This window comes from Cyclopterus lumpus, chromosome 15, assembly GCF_009769545.1.
Source record: "Cyclopterus lumpus isolate fCycLum1 chromosome 15, fCycLum1.pri, whole genome shotgun sequence".
Classification (NCBI taxonomy): Eukaryota; Metazoa; Chordata; class Actinopteri; order Perciformes; family Cyclopteridae; genus Cyclopterus; species Cyclopterus lumpus.
Window position 1 is genome coordinate 5,109,765 of NC_046980.1, and position 27,489 is coordinate 5,137,253.

At 43.1% G+C, this 27,489-nt stretch overlaps 6 non-coding genes across 6 annotated transcripts; all 6 read left to right on the top strand.

The window, feature by feature from the left end:
* The first annotated feature begins 4,051 nt into the window (after nucleotides 1-4,051).
* Nucleotides 4,052-4,125, top strand: trnas-cga. The gene has a single exon. It is a non-coding gene; the product is annotated as a tRNA-Ser (tRNA).
* A 4,003-nt stretch (nucleotides 4,126-8,128) lies between these two features.
* Nucleotides 8,129-8,202, top strand: trnaa-agc. The gene has a single exon. It is a non-coding gene; the product is annotated as a tRNA-Ala (tRNA).
* A 3,377-nt stretch (nucleotides 8,203-11,579) lies between these two features.
* Nucleotides 11,580-11,653, top strand: trnaa-agc. The gene has a single exon. It is a non-coding gene; the product is annotated as a tRNA-Ala (tRNA).
* A 2,369-nt stretch (nucleotides 11,654-14,022) lies between these two features.
* trnaa-agc lies at nucleotides 14,023-14,096 on the top strand. The gene has a single exon. It is a non-coding gene; the product is annotated as a tRNA-Ala (tRNA).
* A 1,987-nt stretch (nucleotides 14,097-16,083) lies between these two features.
* On the top strand, nucleotides 16,084-16,157 carry trnas-cga. The gene has a single exon. It is a non-coding gene; the product is annotated as a tRNA-Ser (tRNA).
* Nucleotides 16,158-26,453: 10,296 nt separating this feature from the next.
* Nucleotides 26,454-26,527, top strand: trnas-cga. The gene has a single exon. It is a non-coding gene; the product is annotated as a tRNA-Ser (tRNA).
* The last annotated feature ends 962 nt before the right edge of the window (nucleotides 26,528-27,489 follow it).

The following is a 27,489-nucleotide window of genomic DNA, read 5'->3' on the forward strand; positions in this document are numbered from 1 at the left end:
TGGGTTCAACTCCCAGCAGTGCCTTGGTCAGGAAGTTAGAGATTTCAATTTTATGGTTTCGGAGTTTTGGAAAACAACAGAGCTTGCAATAGTGTGAACATGGCATTTACAGCGGTGCTGTGGCTTAGTTGGTTAAAGCGCCTGTTTAGTAAACAGGAGATCCTGGGTTCAACTCCCAGCAGTGCCTTGCACAGGAAGTTGGAGATTTCAATTTTATAAATTCGCAGTTTTGGAAAAGTGCCTGTTTCGTAAACAGGAGATCCTGGGTTCAACTCCCAGCAGTGCCTTGCTCAGGAAGTTGGAGATTTCAATTTTATAAATTCGCAGTTTTGGAAAAGTGCCTGTTTAGTAAACAGGAGATCCTGGGTTCAACTCCCAGCAGTGCCTTGGTCAGGAAGTTAGAGATTTCAATTTTATGGTTTCGGAGTTTTGGAAAACAACAGAGCTTGCAATAGTGTGAACATGGCATTTACAGCGGTGCTGTGGCTTAGTTGGTTAAAGCGCCTGTTTAGTAAACAGGAGATCCTGGGTTCAACTCCCAGCAGTGCCTTGCTCAGGAAGTTGGAGATTTCAATTTTTTAAATTCGCAGTTTTGGAAAAGTGCCTGTTTCGTAAACAGGAGATCCTGGGTTCAACTCCCAGCAGTGCCTTGCTCAGGAAGTTGGAGATTTCAATTTTATGGATTCGCAGTTTTGGAAAAGTGCCTGTTTAGTAAACAGGAGATCCTGGGTTCAACTCCCAGCAGTGCCTTGCTCAGGAAGTTAGAGATTTCAATTTTATGGTTTCGGAGTTTTGGAAAACAACAGAGCTTGCAATAGTGTGAAATGGGCATTTACAGAGCCACTGTGGCTTAGTTGGTCAAAGTGCCTGTATCGAAAACAGGAGATCCCGTGTTCAACTCCCAGCAGTGCCTCTTTCATGTAATTATGGACTTGAATTTTATGGTTTCGTAGTTTTGGAAAACAACAGAGCTTGCAATAGTGTGAACATGGCATTTACAGCTGAGCTGTGGCTTAGTTGGTTAAAGCGCCTGTTTAGTAAACACGAGATCCTGGGTTCAACTCCCAGCAGTGCCTTGCTCAGGAAGTTGGAGATTTCAATTTTATGTATTCGGAGTTTTGGAAAAAAAACAGAGCTCACAATAGTGTGATATGGGCATTTAAAGAGGCACTGTGGCTTAGTTGGTCAAAGTGCCTGTTTCGTAAACAGGAGATCCTGGGTTCAACTCCAGCAGTGCCTTGCTCAGGAAGTTGGAGATTTCAATTTTATGGATTCGCAGTTTTGGAAAAGTGCCTGTTTAGTAAACAGGAGATCCTGGGTTCAACTCCCAGCAGTGCCTTGCTCAGGAAGTTGGAGATTTCAATTTTATAAATTCGCAGTTTTGGAAAAGTGCCTGTTTAGTAAACAGGAGATCCTGGGTTCAACTCCCAGCAGTGCCTTGCTCAGGAAGTTGGAGATTTCAATTTTATAAATTCGCAGTTTTGGAAAAGTGCCTGTTTAGTAAACAGGAGATCCTGGGTTCAACTCCCAGCAGTGCCTTGGTCAGGAAGTTAGAGATTTCAATTTTATGGTTTTGGAGTTTTGGAAAACAACAGAGCTTGCAATAGTGTGAACATGGCATTTACAGCGGCGCTGTGGCTTAGTTGGTTAAAGCGCCTGTTTAGTAAACAGGAGATCCTGGGTTCAACTCCCAGCAGTGCCTTGCACAGGAAGTTGGAGATTTCAATTTTATAAATTCGCAGTTTTGGAAAAGTGCCTGTTTCGTAAACAGGAGATCCTGGGTTCAACTCCCAGCAGTGCCTTGCTCAGGAAGTTGGAGATTTCAATTTTATAAATTCGCAGTTTTGGAAAAGTGCCTGTTTAGTAAACAGGAGATCCTGGGTTCAACTCCCAGCAGTGCCTTGGTCAGGAAGTTAGAGATTTCAATTTTATGGTTTCGGAGTTTTGGAAAACAACAGAGCTTGCAATAGTGTGAACATGGCATTTACAGCGGTGCTGTGGCTTAGTTGGTTAAAGCGCCTGTTTAGTAAACAGGAGATCCTGGGTTCAACTCCCAGCAGTGCCTTGCACAGGAAGTTGGAGATTTCAATTTTATAAATTCGCAGTTTTGGAAAAGTGCCTGTTTCGTAAACAGGAGATCCTGGGTTCAACTCCCAGCAGTGCCTTGCTCAGGAAGTTGGAGATTTCAATTTTATAAATTCGCAGTTTTGGAAAAGTGCCTGTTTAGTAAACAGGAGATCCTGGGTTCAACTCCCAGCAGTGCCTTGGTCAGGAAGTTAGAGATTTCAATTTTATGGTTTCGGAGTTTTGGAAAACAACAGAGCTTGCAATAGTGTGAACATGGCATTTACAGCGGTGCTGTGGCTTAGTTGGTTAAAGCGCCTGTTTAGTAAACAGGAGATCCTGGGTTCAACTCCCAGCAGTGCCTTGCTCAGGAAGTTGGAGATTTCAATTTTTTAAATTCGCAGTTTTGGAAAAGTGCCTGTTTCGTAAACAGGAGATCCTGGGTTCAACTCCCAGCAGTGCCTTGCTCAGGAAGTTGGAGATTTCAATTTTATGGATTCGCAGTTTTGGAAAAGTGCCTGTTTAGTAAACAGGAGATCCTGGGTTCAACTCCCAGCAGTGCCTTGCTCAGGAAGTTAGAGATTTCAATTTTATGGTTTCGGAGTTTTGGAAAACAACAGAGCTTGCAATAGTGTGAAATGGGCATTTACAGAGCCACTGTGGCTTAGTTGGTCAAAGTGCCTGTATCGAAAACAGGAGATCCCGTGTTCAACTCCCAGCAGTGCCTCTTTCATGTAATTATGGACTTGAATTTTATGGTTTCGTAGTTTTGGAAAACAACAGAGCTTGCAATAGTGTGAACATGGCATTTACAGCTGAGCTGTGGCTTAGTTGGTTAAAGCGCCTGTTTAGTAAACACGAGATCCTGGGTTCAACTCCCAGCAGTGCCTTGCTCAGGAAGTTGGAGATTTCAATTTTATGTATTCGGAGTTTTGGAAAAAAAACAGAGCTCACAATAGTGTGATATGGGCATTTAAAGAGGCACTGTGGCTTAGTTGGTCAAAGTGCCTGTTTCGTAAACAGGAGATCCTGGGTTCAACTCCAGCAGTGCCTTGCTCAGGAAGTTGGAGATTTCAATTTTATGGATTCGCAGTTTTGGAAAAGTGCCTGTTTAGTAAACAGGAGATCCTGGGTTCAACTCCCAGCAGTGCCTTGCTCAGGAAGTTAGAGACTTAAACTTTATTGTTTCGTAGGTTTGTAAAAGAACAGAGCTTACAATAGTGTGAAATAGGCATTTCCAGAGGCACTGTGGCTTAGTTGGTCAAAGTGCATTGCTCAGGAAGTTGCAGACTTAAACTTTATGGTTTCGTAGGTTTGGAAAACAACAGAGCTTACAATAGTTTGAACCTTGGATTTACAGAGGCGCTGTGTCTTAGTTGGTCAAAGTGCCTGTTTCGTAAACAGGAGATCCTGGGTTCAACTCCCAGCAGTGCCTTGCTCAGGAAGTTGGAGATTTCAATTTTATGGATTCGCAGTTTTGGAAAAGTGCCTGTTTCGTAAACAGGAGATCCTGGGTTCAACTCCCAGCAGTGCCTTGCTCACGAAGTTGGAGATTTCAATTTTATGGATTCGCAGTTTTGGAAAAGTGCCTGTTTAGTAAACAGGAGATCCTGGGTTCAACTCCCAGCAGTGCCTTGGTCAGGAAGTTAGAGATTTCAATTTTATGGTTTCAGAGTTTTGGAAAACAACAGAGCTTGCAATAGTGTGAACATGGCATTTACAGCGGCGCTGTGGCTTAGTTGGTTAAAGCGCCTGTTTAGTAAACAGGAGATCCTGGGTTCAACTCCCAGCAGTGCCTTGCTCAGGAAGTTGGAGATTTCAATTTTATAAATTCGCAGTTTTGGAAAAGTGCCTGTTTAGTAAACAGGAGATCCTGGGTTCAACTCCCAGCAGTGCCTTGGTCAGGAAGTTAGAGATTTCAATTTTATGGTTTCGGAGTTTTGGAAAACAACAGAGCTTGCAATAGTGTGAAATGGGCATTTACAGAGGCACTGTGGCTTAGTTGGTCAAAGTGCCTGTTTCGAAAACAGGAGATCCCGTGTTCAACTCCCAGCAGTGCCTCTTTCATGTAATTATGGACTTGAATTTTATGGTTTCGTAGTTTTGGAAAACAACAGAGCTTGCAATAGTGTGAACATGGCATTTACAGCTGAGCTGTGGCTTAGTTGGTTAAAGCGCCTGTTTAGTAAACACGAGATCCTGGGTTCAACTCCCAGCAGTGCCTTGCTCAGGAAGTTGGAGATTTCAATTTTATGTATTCGGAGTTTTGGAAAAAAAACAGAGCTCACAATAGTGTGAAATGGGCATTTAAAGAGGCACTGTGGCTTAGTTGGTCAAAGTGCCTGTTTTGTAAACAGGAGATCCTGGGTTCAATTCCAGCAGTGCCTTGCTCAGGAAGTTGGAGATTTCAATTTTATGGATTCGCAGTTTTGGAAAAGTGCCTGTTTAGTAAACAGGAGATCCTGGGTTCAACTCCCAGCAGTGCCTTGCTCAGGAAGTTAGAGACTTAAACTTTATTGTTTCGTAGGTTTGTAAAAGAACAGAGCTTACAATAGTGTGAAATAGGCATTTCCAGAGGCACTGTGGCTTAGTTGGTCAAAGTGCATTGCTCAGGAAGTTGCAGACTTAAACTTTATGGTTTCGTAGGTTTGGAAAACAACAGAGCTTACAATAGTTTGAACCTTGGATTTACAGAGGCGCTGTGTCTTAGTTGGTCAAAGTGCCTGTTTCGTAAACAGGAGATCCTGGGTTCAACTCCCAGCAGTGCCTTGCTCAGGAAGTTGGAGATTTCAATTTTATGGATTCGCAGTTTTGGAAAAGTGCCTGTTTCGTAAACAGGAGATCCTGGGTTCAACTCCCAGCAGTGCCTTGCTCACGAAGTTGGAGATTTCAATTTTATGGATTCGCAGTTTTGGAAAAGTGCCTGTTTAGTAAACAGGAGATCCTGGGTTCAACTCCCAGCAGTGCCTTGGTCAGGAAGTTAGAGATTTCAATTTTATGGTTTCAGAGTTTTGGAAAACAACAGAGCTTGCAATAGTGTGAACATGACATTTACAGCGGCGCTGTGGCTTAGTTGGTTAAAGCGCCTGTTTAGTAAACAGGAGATCCTGGGTTCAACTCCCAGCAGTGCCTTGCTCAGGAAGTTGGAGATTTCAATTTTATAAATTCGCAGTTTTGGAAAAGTGCCTGTTTAGTAAACAGGAGATCCTGGGTTCAACTCCCAGCAGTGCCTTGGTCAGGAAGTTAGAGATTTCAATTTTATGGTTTCGGAGTTTTGGAAAACAACAGAGCTTGCAATAGTGTGAACATGGGCATTTACAGCGGCGCTATGGCTTAGTTGGTTAAAGCGCCTGTTTAGTAAACAGGAGATCCTGGGTTCAACTCCCAGCAGTGCCTTGCTCAGGAAGTTGGAGATTTCAATTTTATAAATTCGCAGTTTTGGAAAAGTGCCTGTTTAGTAAACAGGAGATCCTGGGTTCAACTCCCAGCAGTGCCTTGGTCAGGAAGTTAGAGATTTCAATTTTATGGTTTTGGAGTTTTGGAAAACAACAGAGCTTGCAATAGTGTGAACATGGCATTTACAGCGGCGCTGTGGCTTAGTTGGTTAAAGCGCCTGTTTAGTAAACAGGAGATCCTGGGTTCAACTCCCAGCAGTGCCTTGCACAGGAAGTTGGAGATTTCAATTTTATAAATTCGCAGTTTTGGAAAAGTGCCTGTTTCGTAAACAGGAGATCCTGGGTTCAACTCCCAGCAGTGCCTTGCTCAGGAAGTTGGAGATTTCAATTTTATAAATTCGCAGTTTTGGAAAAGTGCCTGTTTAGTAAACAGGAGATCCTGGGTTCAACTCCCAGCAGTGCCTTGGTCAGGAAGTTAGAGATTTCAATTTTATGGTTTCGGAGTTTTGGAAAACAACAGAGCTTGCAATAGTGTGAACATGGCATTTACAGCGGTGCTGTGGCTTAGTTGGTTAAAGCGCCTGTTTAGTAAACAGGAGATCCTGGGTTCAACTCCCAGCAGTGCCTTGCACAGGAAGTTGGAGATTTCAATTTTATAAATTCGCAGTTTTGGAAAAGTGCCTGTTTCGTAAACAGGAGATCCTGGGTTCAACTCCCAGCAGTGCCTTGCTCAGGAAGTTGGAGATTTCAATTTTATAAATTCGCAGTTTTGGAAAAGTGCCTGTTTAGTAAACAGGAGATCCTGGGTTCAACTCCCAGCAGTGCCTTGGTCAGGAAGTTAGAGATTTCAATTTCATGGTTTCGGAGTTTTGGAAAACAACAGAGCTTGCAATAGTGTGAACATGGCATTTACAGCGGTGCTGTGGCTTAGTTGGTTAAAGCGCCTGTTTAGTAAACAGGAGATCCTGGGTTCAACTCCCAGCAGTGCCTTGCTCAGGAAGTTGGAGATTTCAATTTTTTAAATTCGCAGTTTTGGAAAAGTGCCTGTTTCGTAAACAGGAGATCCTGGGTTCAACTCCCAGCAGTGCCTTGCTCAGGAAGTTGGAGATTTCAATTTTATGGATTCGCAGTTTTGGAAAAGTGCCTGTTTAGTAAACAGGAGATCCTGGGTTCAACTCCCAGCAGTGCCTTGCTCAGGAAGTTAGAGACTTAAACTTTATTGTTTCGTAGGTTTGTAAAAGAACAGAGCTTACAATAGTGTGAAATAGGCATTTCCAGAGGCACTGTGGCTTAGTTGGTCAAAGTGCATTGCTCAGGAAGTTGCAGACTTAAACTTTATGGTTTCGTAGGTTTGGAAAACAACAGAGCTTACAATAGTTTGAACCTTGGATTTACAGAGGCGCTGTGTCTTAGTTGGTCAAAGTGCCTGTTTCGTAAACAGGAGATCCTGGGTTCAACTCCCAGCAGTGCCTTGCTCAGGAAGTTGGAGATTTCAATTTTATGGATTCGCAGTTTTGGAAAAGTGCCTGTTTCGTAAACAGGAGATCCTGGGTTCAACTCCCAGCAGTGCCTTGCTCACGAAGTTGGAGATTTCAATTTTATGGATTCGCAGTTTTGGAAAAGTGCCTGTTTAGTAAACAGGAGATCCTGGGTTCAACTCCCAGCAGTGCCTTGGTCAGGAAGTTAGAGATTTCAATTTTATGGTTTCAGAGTTTTGGAAAACAACAGAGCTTGCAATAGTGTGAACATGGCATTTACAGCGGCGCTGTGGCTTAGTTGGTTAAAGGGCCTGTTTAGTAAACAGGAGATCCTGGGTTCAACTCCCAGCAGTGCCTTGCTCAGGAAGTTGGAGATTTCAATTTTATAAATTCGCAGTTTTGGAAAAGTGCCTGTTTAGTAAACAGGAGATCCTGGGTTCAACTCCCAGCAGTGCCTTGGTCAGGAAGTTAGAGATTTCAATTTTATGGTTTCGGAGTTTTGGAAAACAACAGAGCTTGCAATAGTGTGAACATGGGCATTTAAAGAGGCACTGTGGCTTAGTTGGTCAAAGTGCCTGTTTCGTAAACAGGAGATCCTGGGTTCAACTCCAGCAGTGCCTTGCTCAGGAAGTTGGAGATTTCAATTTTATGGATTCGCAGTTTTGGAAAAGTGCCTGTTTAGTAAACAGGAGATCCTGGGTTCAACTCCCAGCAGTGCCTTGCTCAGGAAGTTAGAGACTTAAACTTTATTGTTTCGTAGGTTTGTAAAAGAACAGAGCTTACAATAGTGTGAAATAGGCATTTCCAGAGGCACTGTGGCTTAGTTGGTCAAAGTGCATTGCTCAGGAAGTTGCAGACTTAAACTTTATGGTTTCGTAGGTTTGGAAAACAACAGAGCTTACAATAGTTTGAACCTTGGATTTACAGAGGCGCTGTGTCTTAGTTGGTCAAAGTGCCTGTTTCGTAAACAGGAGATCCTGGGTTCAACTCCCAGCAGTGCCTTGCTCAGGAAGTTGGAGATTTCAATTTTATGGATTCGCAGTTTTGGAAAAGTGCCTGTTTAGTAAACAGGAGATCCTGGGTTCAACTCCCAGCAGTGCCTTGGTCAGGAAGTTAGAGATTTCAATTTTATGGTTTCAGAGTTTTGGAAAACAACAGAGCTTGCAATAGTGTGAACATGGCATTTACAGCGGCGCTGTGGCTTAGTTGGTTAAAGGGCCTGTTTAGCAAACAGGAGATCCTGGGTTCAACTCCCAGCAGTGCCTTGCTCAGGAAGTTGGAGATTTCAATTTTATAAATTCGCAGTTTTGGAAAAGTGCCTGTTTAGTAAACAGGAGATCCTGGGTTCAACTCCCAGCAGTGCCTTGGTCAGGAAGTTAGAGATTTCAATTTTATGGTTTCGGAGTTTTGGAAAACAACAGAGCTTGCAATAGTGTGAACATGGGCATTTACAGCGGCGCTATGGCTTAGTTGGTTAAAGCGCCTGTATAGTAAACAGGAGATCCTGGGTTCAACTCCCAGCAGTGCCTTGCTCAGGAAGTTGCAGATTTCAATTTTATAAATTCGCAGTTTTGGAAAAGTGCCTGTTTAGTAAACAGGAGATCCTGGGTTCAACTCCCAGCAGTGCCTTGGTCAGGAAGTTAGAGATTTCAATTTTATGGTTTCGGAGTTTTGGAAAACAACAGAGCTTGCAATAGTGTGAACATGGCATTTACAGCGGCGCTGTGGCTTAGTTGGTTAAAGCGCCTGTTTAGTAAACAGGAGATCCTGGGTTCAACTCCCAGCAGTGCCTTGCTCAGGAAGTTGGAGATTTCAATTTTATAAATTCGCAGTTTTGGAAAAGTGCCTGTTTAGTAAACAGGAGATCCTGGGTTCAACTCCCAGCAGTGCCTTGCTCAGGAAGTTGGAGATTTCAATTTTATGGATTCGCAGTTTTGGAAAAGTGCCTGTTTAGTAAACAGGAGATCCCGTGTTCAACTCCCAGCAGTGCCTCTTTCATGTAATTATGGACTTGAATTTTATGGTTTCGTAGTTTTGGAAAACAACAGAGCTTGCAATAGTGTGAACATGGCATTTACAGCGGAGCTGTGGCTTAGTTGGTTAAAGTGCCTGTTTAGTAAACACGAGATCCTGGGTTCAACTCCCAGCAGTGCCTTGCTCAGGAAGTTGGAGATTTCAATTTTATGTATTCGGAGTTTTGGAAAAAAAACAGAGCTCACAATAGTGTGAAATGGGCATTTAAAGAGGCACTGTGGCTTAGTTGGTCAAAGTGCCTGTTTCGTAAACAGGAGATCCTGGGTTCAACTCCAGCAGTGCCTTGCTCAGGAAGTTGGAGATTTCAATTTTATGGATTCGCAGTTTTGGAAAAGTGCCTGTTTAGTAAACAGGAGATCCTGGGTTCAACTCCCAGCAGTGCCTTGCTCAGGAAGTTAGAGACTTAAACTTTATTGTTTCGTAGGTTTGTAAAAGAACAGAGCTTACAATAGTGTGAAATAGGCATTTCCAGAGGCACTGTGGCTTAGTTGGTCAAAGTGCATTGCTCAGGAAGTTGCAGACTTAAACTTTATGGTTTCGTAGGTTTGGAAAACAACAGAGCTTACAATAGTTTGAACCTTGGATTTACAGAGGCGCTGTGTCTTAGTTGGTCAAAGTGCCTGTTTCGTAAACAGGAGATCCTGGGTTCAACTCCCAGCAGTGCCTTGCTCAGGAAGTTGGAGATTTCAATTTTATGGATTCGCAGTTTTGGAAAAGTGCCTGTTTAGTAAACAGGAGATCCTGGGTTCAACTCCCAGCAGTGCCTTGCTCACGAAGTTGGAGATTTCAATTTTATGGATTCGCAGTTTTGGAAAAGTGCCTGTTTAGTAAACAGGAGATCCTGGGTTCAACTCCCAGCAGTGCCTTGGTCAGGAAGTTAGAGATTTCAATTTTATGGTTTCAGAGTTTTGGAAAACAACAGAGCTTGCAATAGTGTGAACATGGCATTTACAGCGGCGCTGTGGCTTAGTTGGTTAAAGCGCCTGTTTAGTAAACAGGAGATCCTGGGTTCAACTCCCAGCAGTGCCTTGCTCAGGAAGTTGGAGATTTCAATTTTATGGATTCGCAGTTTTGGAAAAGTGCCTGTTTAGTAAACAGGAGATCCTGGGTTCAACTCCCAGCAGTGCCTTGCTCAGGAAGTTAGAGACTTAAACTTTATTGTTTCGTAGGTTTGTAAAAGAACAGAGCTTACAATAGTGTGAAATAGGCATTTCCAGAGGCACTGTGGCTTAGTTGGTCAAAGTGCATTGCTCAGGAAGTTGCAGACTTAAACTTTATGGTTTCGTAGGTTTGGAAAACAACAGAGCTTACAATAGTTTGAACCTTGGATTTACAGAGGCGCTGTGTCTTAGTTGGTCAAAGTGCCTGTTTCGTAAACAGGAGATCCTGGGTTCAACTCCCAGCAGTGCCTTGCTCAGGAAGTTGGAGATTTCAATTTTATGGATTCGCAGTTTTGGAAAAGTGCCTGTTTCGTAAACAGGAGATCCTGGGTTCAACTCCCAGCAGTGCCTTGCTCACGAAGTTGGAGATTTCAATTTTATGGATTCGCAGTTTTGGAAAAGTGCCTGTTTAGTAAACAGGAGATCCTGGGTTCAACTCCCAGCAGTGCCTTGGTCAGGAAGTTAGACATTTCAATTTTATGGTTTCAGAGTTTTGGAAAACAACAGAGCTTGCAATAGTGTGAACATGGCATTTACAGCGGCGCTGTGGCTTAGTTGGTTAAAGGGCCTGTTTAGTAAACAGGAGATCCTGGGTTCAACTCCCAGCAGTGCCTTGCTCAGGAAGTTCGAGATTTCAATTTTATAAATTCGCAGTTTTGGAAAAGTGCCTGTTTAGTAAACAGGAGATCCTGGGTTCAACTCCCAGCAGTGCCTTGGTCAGGAAGTTAGAGATTTCAATTTTATGGTTTCGGAGTTTTGGAAAACAACAGAGCTTGCAATAGTGTGAACATGGGCATTTAAAGAGGCACTGTGGCTTAGTTGGTCAAAGTGCCTGTTTCGTAAACAGGAGATCCTGGGTTCAACTCCAGCAGTGCCTTGCTCAGGAAGTTGGAGATTTCAATTTTATGGATTCGCAGTTTTGGAAAAGTGCCTGTTTAGTAAACAGGAGATCCTGGGTTCAACTCCCAGCAGTGCCTTGCTCAGGAAGTTAGAGACTTAAACTTTATTGTTTCGTAGGTTTGTAAAAGAACAGAGCTTACAATAGTGTGAAATAGGCATTTCCAGAGGCACTGTGGCTTAGTTGGTCAAAGTGCATTGCTCAGGAAGTTGCAGACTTAAACTTTATGGTTTCGTAGGTTTGGAAAACAACAGAGCTTACAATAGTTTGAACCTTGGATTTACAGAGGCGCTGTGTCTTAGTTGGTCAAAGTGCCTGTTTCGTAAACAGGAGATCCTGGGTTCAACTCCCAGCAGTGCCTTGCTCAGGAAGTTGGAGATTTCAATTTTATGGATTCGCAGTTTTGGAAAAGTGCCTGTTTAGTAAACAGGAGATCCTGGGTTCAACTCCCAGCAGTGCCTTGGTCAGGAAGTTAGAGATTTCAATTTTATGGTTTCAGAGTTTTGGAAAACAACAGAGCTTGCAATAGTGTGAACATGGCATTTACAGCGGCGCTGTGGCTTAGTTGGTTAAAGGGCCTGTTTAGCAAACAGGAGATCCTGGGTTCAACTCCCAGCAGTGCCTTGCTCAGGAAGTTGGAGATTTCAATTTTATAAATTCGCAGTTTTGGAAAAGTGCCTGTTTAGTAAACAGGAGATCCTGGGTTCAACTCCCAGCAGTGCCTTGGTCAGGAAGTTAGAGATTTCAATTTTATGGTTTCGGAGTTTTGGAAAACAACAGAGCTTGCAATAGTGTGAACATGGGCATTTACAGCGGCGCTATGGCTTAGTTGGTTAAAGTGCCTGTATAGTAAACAGGAGATCCTGGGTTCAACTCCCAGCAGTGCCTTGCTCAGGAAGTTGCAGATTTCAATTTTATAAATTCGCAGTTTTGGAAAAGTGCCTGTTTAGTAAACAGGAGATCCTGGGTTCAACTCCCAGCAGTGCCTTGGTCAGGAAGTTAGAGATTTCAATTTTATGGTTTCGGAGTTTTGGAAAACAACAGAGCTTGCAATAGTGTGAACATGGCATTTACAGCGGCGCTGTGGCTTAGTTGGTTAAAGCGCCTGTTTAGTAAACAGGAGATCCTGGGTTCAACTCCCAGCAGTGCCTTGCTCAGGAAGTTGGAGATTTCAATTTTATAAATTCGCAGTTTTGGAAAAGTGCCTGTTTCGTAAACAGGAGATCCTGGGTTCAACTCCCAGCAGTGCCTTGCTCAGGAAGTTGGAGATTTCAATTTTATGGATTCGCAGTTTTGGAAAAGTGCCTGTTTAGTAAACAGGAGATCCCGTGTTCAACTCCCAGCAGTGCCTCTTTCATGTAATTATGGACTTGAATTTTATGGTTTCGTAGTTTTGGAAAACAACAGAGCTTGCAATAGTGTGAACATGGCATTTACAGCGGAGCTGTGGCTTAGTTGGTTAAAGTGCCTGTTTAGTAAACACGAGATCCTGGGTTCAACTCCCAGCAGTGCCTTGCTCAGGAAGTTGGAGATTTCAATTTTATGTATTCGGAGTTTTGGAAAAAAAACAGAGCTCACAATAGTGTGAAATGGGCATTTAAAGAGGCACTGTGGCTTAGTTGGTCAAAGTGCCTGTTTCGTAAACAGGAGATCCTGGGTTCAACTCCAGCAGTGCCTTGCTCAGGAAGTTGGAGATTTCAATTTTATGGATTCGCAGTTTTGGAAAAGTGCCTGTTTAGTAAACAGGAGATCCTGGGTTCAACTCCCAGCAGTGCCTTGCTCAGGAAGTTAGAGACTTAAACTTTATTGTTTCGTAGGTTTGTAAAAGAACAGAGCTTACAATAGTGTGAAATAGGCATTTCCAGAGGCACTGTGGCTTAGTTGGTCAAAGTGCATTGCTCAGGAAGTTGCAGACTTAAACTTTATGGTTTCGTAGGTTTGGAAAACAACAGAGCTTACAATAGTTTGAACCTTGGATTTACAGAGGCGCTGTGTCTTAGTTGGTCAAAGTGCCTGTTTCGTAAACAGGAGATCCTGGGTTCAACTCCCAGCAGTGCCTTGCTCAGGAAGTTGGAGATTTCAATTTTATGGATTCGCAGTTTTGGAAAAGTGCCTGTTTCGTAAACAGGAGATCCTGGGTTCAACTCCCAGCAGTGCCTTGCTCAGGAAGTTCGAGATTTCAATTTTATAAATTCGCAGTTTTGGAAAAGTGCCTGTTTAGTAAACAGGAGATCCTGGGTTCAACTCCCAGCAGTGCCTTGGTCAGGAAGTTAGAGATTTCAATTTTATGGTTTCGGAGTTTTGGAAAACAACAGAGCTTGCAATAGTGTGAACATGGGCATTTAAAGAGGCACTGTGGCTTAGTTGGTCAAAGTGCCTGTTTCGTAAACAGGAGATCCTGGGTTCAACTCCAGCAGTGCCTTGCTCAGGAAGTTGGAGATTTCAATTTTATGGATTCGCAGTTTTGGAAAAGTGCCTGTTTAGTAAACAGGAGATCCTGGGTTCAACTCCCAGCAGTGCCTTGCTCAGGAAGTTAGAGACTTAAACTTTATTGTTTCGTAGGTTTGTAAAAGAACAGAGCTTACAATAGTGTGAAATAGGCATTTCCAGAGGCACTGTGGCTTAGTTGGTCAAAGTGCATTGCTCAGGAAGTTGCAGACTTAAACTTTATGGTTTCGTAGGTTTGGAAAACAACAGAGCTTACAATAGTTTGAACCTTGGATTTACAGAGGCGCTGTGTCTTAGTTGGTCAAAGTGCCTGTTTCGTAAACAGGAGATCCTGGGTTCAACTCCCAGCAGTGCCTTGCTCAGGAAGTTGGAGATTTCAATTTTATGGATTCGCAGTTTTGGAAAAGTGCCTGTTTAGTAAACAGGAGATCCTGGGTTCAACTCCCAGCAGTGCCTTGGTCAGGAAGTTAGAGATTTCAATTTTATGGTTTCAGAGTTTTGGAAAACAACAGAGCTTGCAATAGTGTGAACATGGCATTTACAGCGGCGCTGTGGCTTAGTTGGTTAAAGGGCCTGTTTAGCAAACAGGAGATCCTGGGTTCAACTCCCAGCAGTGCCTTGCTCAGGAAGTTGGAGATTTCAATTTTATAAATTCGCAGTTTTGGAAAAGTGCCTGTTTAGTAAACAGGAGATCCTGGGTTCAACTCCCAGCAGTGCCTTGGTCAGGAAGTTAGAGATTTCAATTTTATGGTTTCGGAGTTTTGGAAAACAACAGAGCTTGCAATAGTGTGAACATGGGCATTTACAGCGGCGCTATGGCTTAGTTGGTTAAAGCGCCTGTATAGTAAACAGGAGATCCTGGGTTCAACTCCCAGCAGTGCCTTGCTCAGGAAGTTGCAGATTTCAATTTTATAAATTCGCAGTTTTGGAAAAGTGCCTGTTTAGTAAACAGGAGATCCTGGGTTCAACTCCCAGCAGTGCCTTGGTCAGGAAGTTAGAGATTTCAATTTTATGGTTTCGGAGTTTTGGAAAACAACAGAGCTTGCAATAGTGTGAACATGGCATTTACAGCGGCGCTGTGGCTTAGTTGGTTAAAGCGCCTGTTTAGTAAACAGGAGATCCTGGGTTCAACTCCCAGCAGTGCCTTGCTCAGGAAGTTGGAGATTTCAATTTTATAAATTCGCAGTTTTGGAAAAGTGCCTGTTTCGTAAACAGGAGATCCTGGGTTCAACTCCCAGCAGTGCCTTGCTCAGGAAGTTGGAGATTTCAATTTTATGGATTCGCAGTTTTGGAAAAGTGCCTGTTTAGTAAACAGGAGATCCCGTGTTCAACTCCCAGCAGTGCCTCTTTCATGTAATTATGGACTTGAATTTTATGGTTTCGTAGTTTTGGAAAACAACAGAGCTTGCAATAGTGTGAACATGGCATTTACAGCGGAGCTGTGGCTTAGTTGGTTAAAGTGCCTGTTTAGTAAACACGAGATCCTGGGTTCAACTCCCAGCAGTGCCTTGCTCAGGAAGTTGGAGATTTCAATTTTATGTATTCGGAGTTTTGGAAAAAAAACAGAGCTCACAATAGTGTGAAATGGGCATTTAAAGAGGCACTGTGGCTTAGTTGGTCAAAGTGCCTGTTTCGTAAACAGGAGATCCTGGGTTCAACTCCAGCAGTGCCTTGCTCAGGAAGTTGGAGATTTCAATTTTATGGATTCGCAGTTTTGGAAAAGTGCCTGTTTAGTAAACAGGAGATCCTGGGTTCAACTCCCAGCAGTGCCTTGCTCAGGAAGTTAGAGACTTAAACTTTATTGTTTCGTAGGTTTGTAAAAGAACAGAGCTTACAATAGTGTGAAATAGGCATTTCCAGAGGCACTGTGGCTTAGTTGGTCAAAGTGCATTGCTCAGGAAGTTGCAGACTTAAACTTTATGGTTTCGTAGGTTTGGAAAACAACAGAGCTTACAATAGTTTGAACCTTGGATTTACAGAGGCGCTGTGTCTTAGTTGGTCAAAGTGCCTGTTTCGTAAACAGGAGATCCTGGGTTCAACTCCCAGCAGTGCCTTGCTCAGGAAGTTGGAGATTTCAATTTTATGGATTCGCAGTTTTGGAAAAGTGCCTGTTTCGTAAACAGGAGATCCTGGGTTCAACTCCCAGCAGTGCCTTGCTCACGAAGTTGGAGATTTCAATTTTATGGATTCGCAGTTTTGGAAAAGTGCCTGTTTAGTAAACAGGAGATCCTGGGTTCAACTCCCAGCAGTGCCTTGGTCAGGAAGTTAGAGATTTCAATTTTATGGTTTCAGAGTTTTGGAAAACAACAGAGCTTGCAATAGTGTGAACATGGCATTTACAGCGGCGCTGTGGCTTAGTTGGTTAAAGCGCCTGTTTAGTAAACAGGAGATCCTGGGTTCAACTCCCAGCAGTGCCTTGCTCAGGAAGTTGGAGATTTCAATTTTATAAATTCGCAGTTTTGGAAAAGTGCCTGTTTAGTAAACAGGAGATCCTGGGTTCAACTCCCAGCAGTGCCTTGGTCAGGAAGATAGAGATTTCAATTTTATGGTTTCGGAGTTTTGGAAAACAACAGAGCTTGCAATAGTGTGAAATGGGCATTTACAGAGGCACTGTGGCTTAGTTGGTCAAAGTGCCTGTTTCGAAAACAGGAGATCCCGTGTTCAACTCCCAGCAGTGCCTCTTTCATGTAATTATGGACTTGAATTTTATGGTTTCGTAGTTTTGGAAAACAACAGAGCTTGCAATAGTGTGAACATGGCATTTACAGCTGAGCTGTGGCTTAGTTGGTTAAAGCGCCTGTTTAGTAAACACGAGATCCTGGGTTCAACTCCCAGCAGTGCCTTGCTCAGGAAGTTGGAGATTTCAATTTTATGTATTCGGAGTTTTGGAAAAAAAACAGAGCTCACAATAGTGTGAAATGGGCATTTAAAGAGGCACTGTGGCTTAGTTGGTCAAAGTGCCTGTTTCGTAAACAGGAGATCCTGGGTTCAACTCCAGCAGTGCCTTGCTCAGGAAGTTGGAGATTTCAATTTTATGGATTCGCAGTTTTGGAAAAGTGCCTGTTTAGTAAACAGGAGATCCTTGGTTCAACTCCCAGCAGTGCCTTGCTCAGGAAGTTAGAGACTTAAACTTTATTGTTTCGTAGGTTTGTAAAAGAACAGAGCTTACAATAGTGTGAAATAGGCATTTCCAGAGGCACTGTGGCTTAGTTGGTCAAAGTGCATTGCTCAGGAAGTTGCAGACTTAAACTTTATGGTTTCGTAGGTTTGGAAAACAACAGAGCTTACAATAGTTTGAACCTTGGATTTACAGAGGCGCTGTGTCTTAGTTGGTCAAAGTGCCTGTTTCGTAAACAGGAGATCCTGGGTTCAACTCCCAGCAGTGCCTTGCTCAGGAAGTTGGAGATTTCAATTTTATGGATTCGCAGTTTTGGAAAAGTGCCTGTTTCGTAAACAGGAGATCCTGGGTTCAACTCCCAGCAGTGCCTTGCTCACGAAGTTGGAGATTTCAATTTTATGGATTCGCAGTTTTGGAAAAGTGCCTGTTTAGTAAACAGGAGATCCTGGGTTCAACTCCCAGCAGTGCCTTGGTCAGGAAGTTAGAGATTTCAATTTTATGGTTTCAGAGTTTTGGAAAACAACAGAGCTTGCAATAGTGTGAACATGGCATTTACAGCGGCGCTGTGGCTTAGTTGGTTAAAGGGCCTGTTTAGTAAACAGGATATCCTGGGTTCAACTCCCAGCAGTGCCTTGCTCAGGAAGTTGGAGATTTCAATTTTATAAATTCGCAGTTTTGGAAAAGTGCCTGTTTAGTAAACAGGAGATCCTGGGTTCAACTCCCAGCAGTGCCTTGGTCAGGAAGTTAGAGATTTCAATTTTATGGTTTCGGAGTTTTGGAAAACAACAGAGCTTGCAATAGTGTGAACATGGGCATTTACAGCGGCGCTATGGCTTAGTTGGTTAAAGCGCCTGTATAGTAAACAGGAGATCCTGGGTTCAACTCCCAGCAGTGCCTTGCTCAGGAAGTTGCAGATTTCAATTTTATAAATTCGCAGTTTTGGAAAAGTGCCTGTTTAGTAAACAGGAGATCCTGGGTTCAACTCCCAGCAGTGCCTTGGTCAGGAAGTTAGAGATTTCAATTTTATGGTTTCGGAGTTTTGGAAAACAACAGAGCTTGCAATAGTGTGAACATGGCATTTACAGCGGCGCTGTGGCTTAGTTGGTTAAAGCGCCTGTTTAGTAAACAGGAGATCCTGGGTTCAACTCCCAGCAGTGCCTTGCTCAGGAAGTTGGAGATTTCAATTTTATAAATTCGCAGTTTTGGAAAAGTGCCTGTTTCGTAAACAGGAGATCCTGGGTTCAACTCCCAGCAGTGCCTTGCTCAGGAAGTTGGAGATTTCAATTTTATGGATTCGCAGTTTTGGAAAAGTGCCTGTTTAGTAAACAGGAGATCCCGTGTTCAACTCCCAGCAGTGCCTCTTTCATGTAATTATGGACTTGAATTTTATGGTTTCGTAGTTTTGGAAAACAACAGAGCTTGCAATAGTGTGAACATGGCATTTACAGCGGAGCTGTGGCTTAGTTGGTTAAAGCGCCTGTTTAGTAAACACGAGATCCTGGGTTCAACTCCCAGCAGTGCCTTGCTCAGGAAGTTGGAGATTTCAATTTTATGTATTCGGAGTTTTGGAAAAAAAAAAGAGCTCACAATAGTGTGAAATGTGCATTTAAAGAGGCACTGTGGCTTAGTTGGTCAAAGTGCCTGTTTCGTAAACAGGAGATCCTGGGTTCAACTCCAGCAGTGCCTTGCTCAGGAAGTTGGAGATTTCAATTTTATGGATTCGCAGTTTTGGAAAAGTGCCTGTTTAGTAAACAGGAGATCCTGGGTTCAACTCCCAGCAGTGCCTTGCTCAGGAAGTTAGAGACTTAAACTTTATTGTTTCGTAGGTTTGTAAAAGAACAGAGCTTACAATAGTGTGAAATAGGCATTTCCAGAGGCACTGTGGCTTAGTTGGTCAAAGTGCATTGCTCAGGAAGTTGCAGACTTAAACTTTATGGTTTCGTAGGTTTGGAAAACAACAGAGCTTACAATAGTTTGAACCTTGGACTTACAGAGGCGCTGTGTCTTAGTTGGTCAAAGTGCCTGTTTCGTAAACAGGAGATCCTGGGTTCAACTCCCAGCAGTGCCTTGCTCAGGAAGTTGGAGATTTCAATTTTATGGATTCGCAGTTTTGGAAAAGTGCCTGTTTCGTAAACAGGAGATCCTGGGTTCAACTCCCAGCAGTGCCTTGCTCACGAAGTTGGAGATTTCAATTTTATGGATTCGCAGTTTTGGAAAAGTGCCTGTTTAGTTAACAGGAGATCCTGGGTTCAACTCCCAGCAGTGCCTTGGTCAGGAAGTTAGAGATTTCAATTTTATGGTTTCAGAGTTTTGGAAAACAACAGAGCTTGCAATAGTGTGAACATGGCATTTACAGCGGCGCTGTGGCTTAGTTGGTTAAAGCGCCTGTTTAGTAAACAGGAGATCCTGGGTTCAACTCCCAGCAGTGCCTTGCTCAGGAAGTTGGAGATTTCAATTTTATAAATTCGCAGTTTTGGAAAAGTGCCTGTTTAGTAAACAGGAGATCCTGGGTTCAACTCCCAGCAGTGCCTTGGTCAGGAAGTTAGAGATTTCAATTTTATGGTTTCGGAGTTTTGGAAAACAACAGAGCTTGCAATAGTGTGAACATGGGCATTTACAGCGGCGCTGTGGCTTAGTTGGTTAAAGCGCCTGTTTAGTAAACAGGAGATCCTGGGTTCAACTCCCAGCAGTGCCTTGCTCAGGAAGTTGCAGATTTCAATTTTATAAATTCGCAGTTTTGGAAAAGTGCCTGTTTAGTAAACAGGAGATCCTGGGTTCAACTCCCAGCAGTGCCTTGGTCAGGAAGTTAGAGATTTCAATTTTATGGTTTCGGAGTTTTGGAAAACAACAGAGCTTGCAATAGTGTGAACATGGCATTTACAGCGGCGCTGTGGCTTAGTTGGTTAAAGTGCCTGTTTAGTAAACAGGAGATCCTGGGTTCAACTCCCAGCAGTGCCTTGCTCAGGAAGTTGGAGATTTCAATTTTATAAATTCGCAGTTTTGGAAAAGTGCCTGTTTCGTAAACAGGAGATCCTGGGTTCAACTCCCAGCAGTGCCTTGGTCAGGAAGTTAGAGATTTCAATTTTATGGTTTCGGAGTTTTGGAAAACAACAGAGCTTGCAATAGTGTGAACATGGCATTTACAGCGGCGCTGTGGCTTAGTTGGTTAAAGGGCCTGTTTAGTAAACAGGAGATCCTGGGTTCAACTCCCAGCAGTGCCTTGCTCAGGAAGTTGGAGATTTCAATTTTATAAATTCGCAGTTTTGGAAAAGTGCCTGTTTAGTAAACAGGAGATCCTGGGTTCAACTCCCAGCAGTGCCTTGGTCAGGAAGTTAGAGATTTCAATTTTATGGTTTCGGAGTTTTGGAAAACAACAGAGCTTGCAATAGTGTGAACATGGGCATTTACAGCGGCGCTATGGCTTAGTTGGTTAAAGCACCTGTATAGTAAACAGGAGATCCTGGGTTCAACTCCCAGCAGTGCCTTGCTCAGGAAGTTGGAGATTTCAATTTTATAAATTCGCAGTTTTGGAAAAGTGCCTGTTTAGTAAACAGGAGATCCTGGGTTCAACTCCCAGCAGTGCCTTGGTCAGGAAGTTAGAGATTTCAATTTTATGGTTTCGGAGTTTTGGAAAACAACAGAGCTTGCAATAGTGTGAACATGGCATTTACAGCGGCGCTGTGGCTTAGTTGGTTAAAGCGCCTGTTTAGTAAACAGGAGATCCTGGGTTCAACTCCCAGCAGTGCCTTGCTCAGGAAGTTGGAGATTTCAATTTTATAAATTCGCAGTTTTGGAAAAGTGCCTGTTTCGTAAACAGGAGATCCTGGGTTCAACTCCCAGCAGTGCCTTGCTCAGGAAGTTGGAGATTTCAATTTTATGGATTCGCAGTTTTGGAAAAGTGCCTGTTTAGTAAACAGGAGATACCGTGTTCAACTCCAAGCAGTGCCTCTTTCATGTAATTATGGACTTGAATTTTATGGTTTCGTAGTTTTGGAAAACAACAGAGCTTGCAATAGTGTGAACATGGCATTTACATCGGAGCTGTGGCTTAGTTGGTTAAAGCGCCTGTTTAGTAAACACGAGATCCTGGGTTCAACTCCCAGCAGTGCCTTGCTCAGGAAGTTGGAGATTTCAATTTTATGTATTCGGAGTTTTGGAAAAAAAACAGAGCTCACAATAGTGTGAAATGGGCATTTAAAGAGGCACTGTGGCTTAGTTGGTCAAAGTGCCTGTTTCGTAAACAGGAGATCCTGGGTTCAACTCCAGCAGTGCCTTGCTCAGGAAGTTGGAGATTTCAATTTTATGGATTCGCAGTTTTGGAAAAGTGCCTGTTTAGTAAACAGGAGATCCTGGGTTCAACTCCCAGCAGTGCCTTGCTCAGGAAGTTAGAGACTTAAACTTTATTGTTTCGTAGGTTTGTAAAAGAACAGAGCTTACAATAGTGTGAAATAGGCATTTCCAGAGGCACTGTGGCTTAGTTGGTCAAAGTGCATTGCTCAGGAAGTTGCAGACTTAAACTTTATGGTTTCGTAGGTTTGGAAAACAACAGAGCTTACAATAGTTTGAACCTTGGATTTACAGAGGCGCTGTGTCTTAGTTGGTCAAAGTGCCTGTTTCGTAAACAGGAGATCCTGGGTTCAACTCCCAGCAGTGCCTTGCTCAGGAAGTTGGAGATTTCAATTTTATGGATTCGCAGTTTTGGAAAAGTGCCTGTTTCGTAAACAGGACATCCTGGGTTCAACTCCCAGCAGTGCCTTGCTCACGAAGTTGGAGATTTCAATTTTATGGATTCGCAGTTTTGGAAAAGTGCCTGTTTAGTAAACAGGAGATCCTGGGTTCAACTCCCAGCAGTGCCTTGGTCAGGAAGTTAGAGATTTCAATTTTATGGTTTCAGAGTTTTGGAAAACAACAGAGCTTGCAATAGTGTGAACATGGCATTTACAGCGGCGCTGTGGCTTAGTTGGTTAAAGGGCCTGTTTAGTAAACAGGATATCCTGGGTTCAACTCCCAGCAGTGCCTTGCTCAGGAAGTTGGAGATTTCAATTTTATAAATTCGCAGTTTTGGAAAAGTGCCTGTTTAGTAAACAGGAGATCCTGGGTTCAACTCCCAGCAGTGCCTTGGTCAGGAAGTTAGAGATTTCAATTTTATGGTTTCGGAGTTTTGGAAAACAACAGAGCTTGCAATAGTGTGAACATGGGCATTTACAGCGGCGCTATGGCTTAGTTGGTTAAAGCGCCTGTATAGTAAACAGGAGATCCTGGGTTCAACTCCCAGCAGTGCCTTGCTCACGAAGTTGGAGATTTCAATTTTATAAATTCGCAGTTTTGGAAAAGTGCCTGTTTAGTAAACAGGAGATCCTGGGTTCAACTCCCAGCAGTGCCTTGGTCAGGAAGTTAGAGATTTCAATTTTATGGTTTCGGAGTTTTGGAAAACAACAGAGCTTGCAATAGTGTGAACATGGCATTTACAGCGGCGCTGTGGCTTAGTTGGTTAAAGCGCCTGTTTAGTAAACAGGAGATCCTGGGTTCAACTCCCAGCAGTGCCTTGCTCAGGAAGTTGGAGATTTCAATTTTATAAATTCGCAGTTTTGGAAAAGTGCCTGTTTCGTAAACAGGAGATCCTGGGTTCAACTCCCAGCAGTGCCTTGCTCAGGAAGTTGGAGATTTCAATTTTATGGATTCGCAGTTTTGGAAAAGTGCCTGTTTAGTAAACAGGAGATCCCGTGTTCAACTCCCAGCAGTGCCTCTTTCATGTAATTATGGACTTGAATTTTATGGTTTCGTAGTTTTGGAAAACAACAGAGCTTGCAATAGTGTGAACATGGCATTTACAGCGGAGCTGTGGCTTAGTTGGTTAAAGCGCCTGTTTAGTAAACACGAGATCCTGGGTTCAACTCCCAGCAGTGCCTTGCTCAGGAAGTTGGAGATTTCAATTTTATGTATTCGGAGTTTTGGAAAAAAAAAAAGAGCTCACAATAGTGTGAAATGTGCATTTAAAGAGGCACTGTGGCTTAGTTGGTCAAAGTGCCTGTTTCGTAAACAGGAGATCCTGGGTTCAACTCCAGCAGTGCCTTGCTCAGGAAGTTGGAGATTTCAATTTTATGGATTCGCAGTTTTGGAAAAGTGCCTGTTTAGTAAACAGGAGATCCTGGGTTCAACTCCCAGCAGTGCCTTGCTCAGGAAGTTAGAGACTTAAACTTTATTGTTTCGTAGGTTTGTAAAAGAACAGAGCTTACAATAGTGTGAAATAGGCATTTCCAGAGGCACTGTGGCTTAGTTGGTCAAAGTGCATTGCTCAGGAAGTTGCAGACTTAAACTTTATGGTTTCGTAGGTTTGGAAAACAACAGAGCTTACAATAGTTTGAACCTTGGACTTACAGAGGCGCTGTGTCTTAGTTGGTCAAAGTGCCTGTTTCGTAAACAGGAGATCCTGGGTTCAACTCCCAGCAGTGCCTTGCTCAGGAAGTTGGAGATTTCAATTTTATGGATTCGCAGTTTTGGAAAAGTGCCTGTTTCGTAAACAGGAGATCCTGGGTTCAACTCCCAGCAGTGCCTTGCTCACGAAGTTGGAGATTTCAATTTTATGGATTCGCAGTTTTGGAAAAGTGCCTGTTTAGTAAACAGGAGATCCTGGGTTCAACTCCCAGCAGTGCCTTGGTCAGGAAGTTAGAGATTTCAATTTTATGGTTTCAGAGTTTTGGAAAACAACAGAGCTTGCAATAGTGTGAACATGGCATTTACAGCGGCGCTGTGGCTTAGTTGGTTAAAGCGCCTGTTTAGTAAACAGGAGATCCTGGGTTCAACTCCCAGCAGTGCCTTGCTCAGGAAGTTGGAGATTTCAATTTTATAAATTCGCAGTTTTGGAAAAGTGCCTGTTTAGTAAACAGGAGATCCTGGGTTCAACTCCCAGCAGTGCCTTGGTCAGGAAGTTAGAGATTTCAATTTTATGGTTTCGGAGTTTTGGAAAACAACAGAGCTTGCAATAGTGTGAACATGGGCATTTACAGCGGCGCTGTGGCTTAGTTGGTTAAAGCGCCTGTTTAGTAAACAGGAGATCCTGGGTTCAACTCCCAGCAGTGCCTTGCTCAGGAAGTTGGAGATTTCAATTTTATAAATTCGCAGTTTTGGAAAAGTGCCTGTTTAGTAAACAGGAGATCCTGGGTTCAACTCCCAGCAGTGCCTTGGTCAGGAAGTTAGAGATTTCAATTTTATGGTTTCGGAGTTTTGGAAAACAACAGAGCTTGCAATAGTGTGAACATGGCATTTACAGCGGCGCTGTGGCTTAGTTGGTTAAAGGGCCTGTATAGTAAACAGGAGATCCTGGGTTCAACTCCCAGCAGTGCCTTGCTCAGGAAGTTGCAGATTTCAATTTTATAAATTCGCAGTTTTGGAAAAGTGCCTGTTTAGTAAACAGGAGATCCTGGGTTCAACTCCCAGCAGTGCCTTGGTCAGGAAGTTAGAGATTTCAATTTTATGGTTTCGGAGTTTTGGAAAACAACAGAGCTTGCAATAGTGTGAACATGGCATTTACAGCGGCGCTGTGGCTTAGTTGGTTAAAGTGCCTGTTTAGTAAACAGGAGATCCTGGGTTCAACTCCCAGCAGTGCCTTGCTCAGGAAGTTGGAGATTTCAATTTTATAAATTCGCAGTTTTGGAAAAGTGCCTGTTTCGTAAACAGGAGATCCTGGGTTCAACTCCCAGCAGTGCCTTGGTCAGGAAGTTAGAGATTTCAATTTTATGGTTTCGGAGTTTTGGAAAACAACAGAGCTTGCAATAGTGTGAACATGGCATTTACAGCGGCGCTGTGGCTTAGTTGGTTAAAGGGCCTGTTTAGTAAACAGGAGATCCTGGGTTCAACTCCCAGCAGTGCCTTGCTCAGGAAGTTGGAGATTTCAATTTTATAAATTCGCAGTTTTGGAAAAGTGCCTGTTTAGTAAACAGGAGATCCTGGGTTCAACTCCCAGCAGTGCCTTGGTCAGGAAGTTAGAGATTTCAATTTTATGGTTTCGGAGTTTTGGAAAACAACAGAGCTTGCAATAGTGTGAACATGGGCATTTACAGCGGCGCTATGGCTTAGTTGGTTAAAGCACCTGTATAGTAAACAGGAGATCCTGGGTTCAACTCCCAGCAGTGCCTTGCTCAGGAAGTTGCAGATTTCAATTTTATAAATTCGCAGTTTTGGAAAAGTGCCTGTTTAGTAAACAGGAGATCCTGGGTTCAACTCCCAGCAGTGCCTTGGTCAGGAAGTTAGAGATTTCAATTTTATGGTTTCGGAGTTTTGGAAAACAACAGAGCTTGCAATAGTGTGAACATGGCATTTACAGCGGCGCTGTGGCTTAGTTGGTTAAAGCGCCTGTTTAGTAAACAGGAGATCCTGGGTTCAACTCCCAGCAGTGCCTTGCTCAGGAAGTTGGAGATTTCAATTTTATAAATTCGCAGTTTTGGAAAAGTGCCTGTTTCGTAAACAGGAGATCCTGGGTTCAACTCCCAGCAGTGCCTTGCTCAGGAAGTTGGAGATTTCAATTTTATGGATTCGCAGTTTTGGAAAAGTGCCTGTTTAGTAAACAGGAGATACCGTGTTCAACTCCAAGCAGTGCCTCTTTCATGTAATTATGGACTTGAATTTTATGGTTTCGTAGTTTTGGAAAACAACAGAGCTTGCAATAGTGTGAACATGGCATTTACATCGGAGCTGTGGCTTAGTTGGTTAAAGCGCCTGTTTAGTAAACACGAGATCCTGGGTTCAACTCCCAGCAGTGCCTTGCTCAGGAAGTTGGAGATTTCAATTTTATGTATTCGGAGTTTTGGAAAAAAAACAGAGCTCACAATAGTGTGAAATGGGCATTTAAAGAGGCACTGTGGCTTAGTTGGTCAAAGTGCCTGTTTCGTAAACAGGAGATCCTGGGTTCAACTCCAGCAGTGCCTTGCTCAGGAAGTTGGAGATTTCAATTTTATGGATTCGCAGTTTTGGAAAAGTGCCTGTTTAGTAAACAGGAGATCCTGGGTTCAACTCCCAGCAGTGCCTTGCTCAGGAAGTTAGAGACTTAAACTTTATTGTTTCGTAGGTTTGTAAAAGAACAGAGCTTACAATAGTGTGAAATAGGCATTTCCAGAGGCACTGTGGCTTAGTTGGTCAAAGTGCATTGCTCAGGAAGTTGCAGACTTAAACTTTATGGTTTCGTAGGTTTGGAAAACAACAGAGCTTACAATAGTTTGAACCTTGGATTTACAGAGGCGCTGTGTCTTAGTTGGTCAAAGTGCCTGTTTCGTAAACAGGAGATCCTGGGTTCAACTCCCAGCAGTGCCTTGCTCAGGAAGTTGGAGATTTCAATTTTATGGATTAGCAGTTTTGGAAAAGTGCCTGTTTCGTAAACAGGAGATCCTGGGTTCAACTCCCAGCAGTGCCTTGCTCACGAAGTTGGAGATTTCAATTTTATGGATTCGCAGTTTTGGAAAAGTGCCTGTTTAGTAAACAGGAGATCCTGGGTTCAACTCCCAGCAATGCCTTGGTCAGGAAGTTAGAGATTTCAATTTTATGGTTTCAGAGTTTTGGAAAACAACAGAGCTTGCAATAGTGTGAACATGGCATTTACAGCGGCGCTGTGGCTTAGTTGGTTAAAGCGCCTGTTTAGTAAACAGGAGATCCTGGGTTCAACTCCCAGCAGTGCCTTGCTCAGGAAGTTGGAGATTTCAATTTTATAAATTAGCAGTTTTGGAAAAGTGCCTGTTTAGTAAACAGGAGATCCTGGGTTCAACTCCCAGCAGTGCCTTGGTCAGGAAGATAGAGATTTCAATTTTATGGTTTCGGAGTTTTGGAAAACAACAGAGCTTGCAATAGTGTGAAATGGGCATTTACAGAGGCACTGTGGCTTAGTTGGTCAAAGTGCCTGTTTCGAAAACAGGAGATCCCGTGTTCAACTCCCAGCAGTGCCTCTTTCATGTAATTATGGACTTGAATTTTATGGTTTCGTAGTTTTGGAAAACAACAGAGCTTGCAATAGTGTGAACATGGCATTAACAGCTGAGCTGTGGCTTAGTTGGTTAAAGCGCCTGTTTAGTAAACACGAGATCCTGGGTTCAACTCCCAGCAGTGCCTTGCTCAGGAAGTTGGAGATTTCAATTTTATGTATTCGGAGTTTTGGAAAAAAAAACAGAGCTCACAATAGTGTGAAATGGGCATTTAAAGAGGCACTGTGGCTTAGTTGGTCAAAGTGCCTGTTTCGTAAACAGGAGATCCTGGGTTCAACTCCAGCAGTGCCTTGCTCAGGAAGTTGGAGATTTCAATTTTATGGATTCGCAGTTTTGGAAAAGTGCCTGTTTAGTAAACAGGAGATCCTGGGTTCAACTCCCAGCAGTGCCTTGCTCAGGAAGTTAGAGACTTAAACTTTATTGTTTCGTAGGTTTGTAAAAGAACAGAGCTTACAATAGTGTGAAATAGGCATTTCCAGAGGCACTGTGGCTTAGTTGGTCAAAGTGCATTGCTCAGGAAGTTGCAGACTTAAACTTTATGGTTTCGTAGGTTTGGAAAACAACAGAGCTTACAATAGTTTGAACCTTGGATTTACAGAGGCGCTGTGTCTTAGTTGGTCAAAGTGCCTGTTTCGTAAACAGGAGATCCTGGGTTCAACTCCCAGCAGTGCCTTGCTCAGGAAGTTGGAGATTTCAATTTTATGGATTCGCAGTTTTGGAAAAGTGCCTGTTTCGTAAACAGGAGATCCTGGGTTCAACTCCCAGCAGTGCCTTGCTCAGGAAGTTGGAGATTTCAATTTTATGGATTCGCAGTTTTGGAAAAGTGCCTGTTTAGTAAACAGGAGATCCTGGGTTCAACTCCCAGCAGTGCCTTTTTCAGGAAGATAGAGATTTCAATTTTATGGTTTCGGAGTTTTGGAAAACAA